This window comes from Capsicum annuum, chromosome 5 (assembly GCF_002878395.1).
Source record: "Capsicum annuum cultivar UCD-10X-F1 chromosome 5, UCD10Xv1.1, whole genome shotgun sequence".
In the NCBI taxonomy this organism is placed as follows: domain Eukaryota; kingdom Viridiplantae; phylum Streptophyta; class Magnoliopsida; order Solanales; family Solanaceae; genus Capsicum; species Capsicum annuum.
In genome coordinates, this window is record NC_061115.1 from 72,528,768 (window position 1) to 72,536,298 (window position 7,531).

At 35.1% G+C, this 7,531-nt stretch overlaps 1 non-coding gene across 1 annotated transcript; it reads right to left on the minus strand.

Moving 5' to 3' along the window:
* Positions 1-6,773: 6,773 nt before the first annotated feature.
* Positions 6,774-6,880, minus strand: LOC124899016. Its single transcript, XR_007056155.1, has one exon. It is a non-coding gene; the product is annotated as a small nucleolar RNA R71 (small nucleolar RNA).
* Positions 6,881-7,531: the final 651 nt, after the last annotated feature.

Consider the following 7,531-nt stretch of genomic DNA (forward strand, 5'->3'; position numbering starts at 1 on the left):
TTTCATCACTCTTGGAATCAAATTTTCCTAACTCTCTCTTCCCATTATTTAGCACAAATCATTTGCATCCTAATGGTCTGAAATAGTTTATCTTAGGCTTTCTAGTGAATACCAGCTTATTGGAGTCTTATTCAGAAGTGATATAATCACACACCTATTAGTCACATAACAAGCAGCATTTATTGCTTCCACCCAGAAACTCTTTGAAAGTCCACCATCAATTAGTATAGTCTTAGCAATCTCTCTCAATGTTCTATTTTTCCTTTCAACAACTCTATTTTGTTATGGAGTTCTGGGAGTAGAAAAGTTGTGACTTATTCCATGCTCATCATAGAATTCATCCATTTGAGAATTCTCAAATTCAGTATCCTGGTCGGACCTAATTCAATAATTTTCTAATTTAGATTTACTTGGATTTTCTTGGCAAAATAAACAAAAACCCCTTATATTTTATCCTTGGTTCTTATAAACATTGTCCAGGAGAACCTGGAGTAGTCATCTACAATAACCAACACATACTTCTTTCCTTCTCTAACTTTAATAGGTCCACACAAATCCACATGTAGTATTTCAAGAGGTCTGGAAGTACTTACTCATTTCTTCAATTTGAAGGAAGATCTGGGTTTTTCTAGCTTGAACACAAGCATCACAAATGTTGTTGTCTGGGAACTTCAACTTTGGTAGGACACAGACTTGGTCCCTTGAGATTAACTTGTTTAGCAAAGAGGAACTTACATTTCCCAGTCTTCTGTGCCATAAGTCAACATCTTCATTTTGAGATTTTAAACAATTTAATTCCCTATGAGCCACACACTCTAGATAAGCTACATACATATTCTTGATCCTTTTATCTTTGAGAACAATTCTTCTAGATTTTATGTTTGATACAGCACATCCATTGGATGAGAATTTTACCTCATTTTTGTTGTCACAAATGTGAGATATACTTAGAAGAGTGTATTTAAGACCAGTCATATAATACACATCTTCTATTGCATGAGGGGATTTCCTAATCTTTCCAACACCTTGGATATACCTCTTTTTGCCATTTCCAAAAGACACACCTCTCCTTTGAAGCGCCTTGAGGGAGAGAAAGCAATTAACCCTCCCAGTCATGTGTCTTGAGCAACCACTATCCATAAATTAGTTTTGGATGATATCCCTATTATGTACCATATTTTCTTCTTTATCTTCAGTAGTGGCTATTAGAGAGAAACAGGAATGTGAGATTATTTTCTTGTCACCATGTTTCAGCATGAAACCATCTCCATACTCTTTGATTTTCTCAGATTTATTTGGGGAGTCTTTCAATGCAGCCAACACCTTCTTTATTATACAACTAGATGCATCATTTTCTTTTGATTTTTTAGGATTTTGATCATTCCTTAGCATTTGATATTTTCTTGTGAATGCTTTAATTTTACCATTTCTTTTGCTAAGATGACTACCTTTTTTTATAGCTCTAACAATCCTAGTTACCAAAAATGCAACATTAGTGTCTTCTTCACCTGCGTCAGACTCTAAAGCCTTCAAGGTTAAGAATCTCTCCCTTTTTGCTTCTTTTATTTCCACCCCTAGTTCAGTTATAGAAACCATGATGACCATAACACTCTAGATATGAACCTTTTAGAGTGAACCTACTTTGATACCAATTGTTGGAACCCTTAGGGGTTGCACCACACAATCAAGGACCAGGTCCCTCAAAGTCAATCACAAGAAATAGAATAGTAAAGCAACTATGAGGTGATAAAAATTAAAGCAGTGTAGGTATGTAATAATACACAAAATTTAACATGGAAACCCCTTTGCTCAAGGAAGGAAAAAATTACATCTTGCCTTCACAAACACATCCAAATCCACTATAATCAAATTCTTGATTATATCCTTAACTGAACCTAACTCTAAGTTCCTTTCACTTATAATAACTCTACTATAAACTTATCTTAGCCACTCTACCAAGGACTCTCTTCACTAATTAACTCTAATCAGTATCAAACTTAGGCAACTTTACCTAAGAACTCTCTACTTAAAGAGAAAAGTTTATTAATTATATAAAATGAGTAGTTTAAGTATAAATTAGTACTCACTTAAGAACAATTTATATTTAAGTACGCATAATTAGCTAAGAACTTGAGTAGTGTTGAAATGGGGTCTTTACTGCCTCTTTCACTCTTTGTGTTTGCAAAAAATACTTGATGAAGAAGTGTCTCTTAACTTTTATAGATAAGTGATGATTAGGATAGAAATATCATTGGACCAACTTTCCTAATCAGTACAAGTAACACCTGTAAGTTTGATACACAAGAGGACAAAACTGTGAAGTTACGCCTGCCAGCTGTACAGTACCATAAACGTCCAAGGATCTGGTCCCTTGCAGTTAGTTACTCATCATCAAAATATCATATATCAATCTCGTTCGAGTCAAGGACTCAAGGTTTTAAACTATAAGTCTTTAGTCAGTTCCAGTAGTGAATGAATTCCAAGAAATATTTCCTAAATATTTGCCCAAAATCCCTCCTGATAGGGAAATTGACTATGGAATAGATCTCCTTTTAGATACACATCCTATATCAATTCCATCTTATAGTATGGCTCTATTCAATCTTAAAAATTAAAAAATAGTTGAAACATCCCATAGGTAAGGGTTTCATCAGGCCTAGTGTCTTTTCATAGGGTGCTCCGCTTGTCTTCATGTGAAAGAAAGACGGTTTTCTTAGAATGTGCATCAACTCTGTCAGTTAAAGAAAGTCACAATCAAGAATAAGTATCCCATCACCAGGATTGATGACTTAATTGACTAACTTTAGGGTGTAAATTATTTCTCTAAGATAGATCTCAAATCCAGCTATCATTTGCTCAAAGTCCAAGAATGTGACATTCTGAAGACACCCTTCAGAACTCGATATAGTCACTTTGAATTTGTAGTCATGTCTTTTGGACTAACAAATGCTCTTGTAACCTTTATGGACTTGATGAGAAGGTTGTTCAAGAAGTACTTAGATATGTTTTTCATAGACTTCATAGATGACATTCTCATTTATTCCTACAGTGAGGTGAGTATGCAAACCATTATTGGATTATTTTGTAGAAACTTAAGGATCACCAGCTATTCACTAAGTTCAATAAGTGTGAATTCTAGCTACAATTAGTAGCTTTCCTTGGTCATGTTATTTATGGTGAAGACATTTGAGTTGATCCTCAAAAGACCAAAGCAATAAGTAATGAGCCTAGACCCATCTCTCCATCAGATATCAGGAGTTTCTTAGACTTCATCGATTATTATAGATGGTTTTTTGAAGGATTTTATTCTATTGCATCTCCCATATCTATACTAACTCAGAAGAAGGTCAAATTCTAGTAGTTTGATTCTTACGAGAAGAATTTTCAGGAGTTAAAGACAACTCACCTATGCGCAAGTATTAACTTTCCTAGAGGTTTTAGATGGTTTTGTGGTTTATTATGATGCTTCCATGGTTATACTTTTTTGTCTGTTAATGTAGCGAGGTAAAGTTATAGGATATGCCTCTAGACATCTCAAACCTCTTGAGAAGAGATACCCAACTCATGATCTAGAATTGGTAACAGTTGTCTTTACCTTAAAGATTTGGTAGCACTATCTCTATGGGGTTTATGTTGATGTGTTCACTGATCAAAAGATCCTTTAGTATGTTTTAAGTAAAAATATTTAAATCTTTATAAAAAAAGATGGCTAGAGTTATTGAAAGACTATGATATGAGTGGGTTATACCACTTGAGTATGGACAATATTGTGGCTGAAACCCTTAGAAAATTGTTTATGGGTAGTGTTGCTCATGTTGAGATTGAAAAGAAAGAGTAAATATGTGAGGTTCATCAACTGCTAGATCGGGAGTTCGGTTGGTTGATTCTGTTGAAGGTAGTGTATGGGTTTAGAATGGATCAGAATCATCTTTGGTTGCTAAGGTAAAGGAAAATCAAGATTGTGACCCTATTTTGCTTAAGTTGAAAGAGGTAGTCTGGGATAAAAAGGTGGAGGTTTTCTCTTAAGAGGGAGATATTGTGCTTCTCTATCAAGGCAGGTGTGTTTCAAATGTAGATGATTTATGGTAGTGAATATTAGTAAAGGCTTATGGTTTGCGATATTCTATTCACCCAGGAGCCACTAAGATGTACAATAATTTTTAGGAAGTCTATTGGCAGAATGGTATGAAGAAGGATATTATGAAATTTATGGCAAAGTGTCCAAATTGTTGGTAGGTTAAGGTTGAGAAATAGAGTCCTAGTGTACACTTCAAGAATTCAGCATCCCTACTTGGAAATGGGAAGTGCTAAATATGTACTTCATCAGAGGGTTGCCTTGAATTCATCATCAGTATGATTCCATTTGGATTATTGGGGACCGACTGACTAAGTCAACTTATTTCTTGATAATTAATACTTCAGACTCAGCTGAAGACTTGAGAGCGCTCAACTTACATGTCAATTTAGTGCGAGGCGATCGTTGTTAATATAATTACCCAACTTTAGAGTCGGGGTTGAATCCACGAGGAATAATATGAGTGGCGATTAAATAAGTTCAAAACAAAAGTTACTAGCTAAATTCAATCTGATCTTGGACATATTTATATTATCAAAGCACCAATATGTACCCAGATTTAAACTTAGTTTAAGAACTTTGGTATGAATTCTTAAGTATAATTCAACTTTTATTCTATTTTGTACCTAATGGACATGATTAGCACTTTCAGGTTCAAAATTTTGAAAAATGGTGCATAATTGGACATTATGTGGATAAGGAAGTAGTTAAGGAATGCTAGGGATTGAAGTTAAGCTAGAAAAGGGGAGCTGGAAAGAAGAATTGCTCATTTGAAGACTCCGCATTGTGGTGATCAGCAAAATAGTAATTGTCAAATTCTAGTGGAAGTTCGTGAAAGCACCGCATCTTGAAAAAGAGTAGCTTATCAGAATTTGAGACCTAGAGGTTTAGTGTGTCACAGAGGATATTTATTTCGAAATTGTCCTAATCCAGTGGCTCACTGCGATCATGACGCATCACAGTGAGTGTGCATTTTACAATTATTAGGGAATACTTAAGCTTCAGGATTCCCCAGATTTTAAGGGAAAAATAGCAATCTTAGTCATGGTGCGACGCACCATGTGGACAAATCGTAAATATTTTAATTATTTTGTTCCAGCTATAAAAGGAAAAATCCAAGATAATGTGGAGGACTTTTTGGAAAAGGAGAGCAGCGGCGAAAAATAGAGTTTTGTCTCTCTTAGGGTTCAAAAACATTCTTTTGAATTTCTTTATTTTCAAGGATTGATTTAGGTATGATTTGTTACTTTTTTTGGATGATGAATTCAGACATGAGTAGCTAAACACCACCTTTCTGGGGTTGAGGCTAAGAACATGAGTACTATTTAATATTCATATTCATAGTTTCTTTTTGGATTATCATATGGGTTGTTCTTAATTTCTTGAGCTTACTATTTTAATGATTGGCCACCATTACAATAAATTTATATTTTTATGTGAATCTGGGAGGAGAATCACAGGATAGAACGAAGAAACTAGGGAGCAAGGTTCTTATTCTTTTATAAAATAAAGGATTTGAATTAGCATCTAGGATAGGGATTACCTAGAAGCGTTGCTTGGTTCACTTGCAGGAAGAAAACTTCATGAATCTAGAAGATTTTTTGTAACTCTGCGGGAGTTGTAGTTATAATATTCAATAGATAAAAGATCTGAGGTTGGGAGACTAGGATTGTGGCTTAAACCTTGCAAACCATCAACCCGATAACCAATTAGACTATGAAAAAATGAGAGAATTGTATGAATGTTCAAGATACCTCAACCCTGGAATCTTCCTCATTATTGATTACAACCGCTGCTAACTTTGTTTAAACTATCTAAAATTAATTCTTGTTAAGTATTTTAAATGTTATTTACAAATTCATCTTAATATTGATACAATCAAACACTTAATATTCAAGTGACTTGAACTGAAGATTGAATGAATTTGTAGTTTATTGATCCTCGAGGGAACGATATCTGACTGTCTAAGTCATTATATTACTTGCACGATCACTTACACTTATGTGTATGTAGAGACGCAACAAGTTTTTGGCGCCATTGTCGGGGATCAAATAGAATTAGTAATTGTTTTGATTTTTGGTTTTTGATCATAAGTTTTGGTGTTAACAACTTGATCTTAGCGGATGAAATTTTGCAGGTTTAGCTGAACATTGGACTGGCTAGAGATAAAACATTAGTAGAGCCCTTTGCAGAACCAGAAGTAGTTTTTCATCAGAGACGAAGAGCTCAATACTACACTCAACAAAAATTAATAGCAGAAAGAATCAATCCTATAGTGGCTAATCCAAATGTTGGAGATGTTCCAGCTCCAGGTGTTCCTGTTCAACCAGTCGCAAGACCTGTCTAAGAAGTGGCAATCCCACTTACATGCCTTGTGACTAACAGTATCCCAAATTTTGAGCAAGGAGGTTAATTGGAATTGAAACAAAATACTTTAAACCTATTAAAATCTGCATGTGAGTTTCATGGACTTTCACATGAGGATCCGCAACAACACTTACAAATATTCCTGGAGATAAGCGATACAAATATTCCTGCAGATGTGAGTGCTGATTATGTTAGACTGACACTCTTCCCCTTTTCTCTAATGAGGGAAGCAAATATATGGATAACTGCCGAACCATACCAATCCATCACTAAATGGGATAAATGTGCTTGAAGGTTCCTCATTTAATTTTTTCCATCCCAGAAAATAGCTCGATTGAGGAGTGAGATATTAAGCTTCAGGCAGAAAGATGGAGAAAATCTTTACCAAGATTGGGAGAGATTCAAGGGCATGCTCAGATGTTGTCCGCATCACCATCAATCAAGCGATGTGTTGGTGCATACATTTATAGAAGGCCTTGAACCAAATACAAAGATTCTCTTGGATTCAGCAGCAGGGGGTCAAGATTTGGAGAGAACATATGAAGAGTTATATACCTTGTTGAATCAAATTTCACAAGGTAATCCTGATTGGCATGCAAATACAAGGAATGCTCCCAAGAAAGTTGTGAGGGTTTTAGAGATTGATCAGTTCACTACATTACAAGCACAGATTTCAGCAATGCAGAACTATATGACTACTCAGTTTAACAATTTAAAGTTGGGTCCAACACCAGCAGCCACAACAAATTTAGTTCAACAGGTATATGTATGGTGTGAAGTTTGTGGAAGTAGTGAGCATAAAGAAGATACATATTCTGTTAATCTAGATTTGGTAAATTACGTGGGTAATGCAATTCGTTAGGGTAAACAAAATTTTGGTAATACATATAACCCAAATTGGAGGAACCATCCTAATTTTTCATAGAGTGGAAACCAGGCACAAAATGCAAATCAATGTAAGGGACTAGTGCAATCAAATCCATAGCCAATTCAGAATAATCAGGCGATTGCCATAAATAGTAACATGGAGGAAATGCTTAAGCAGTTGATGGCTCAACACACACAGTTTATAGTGGACATGAAGGATCA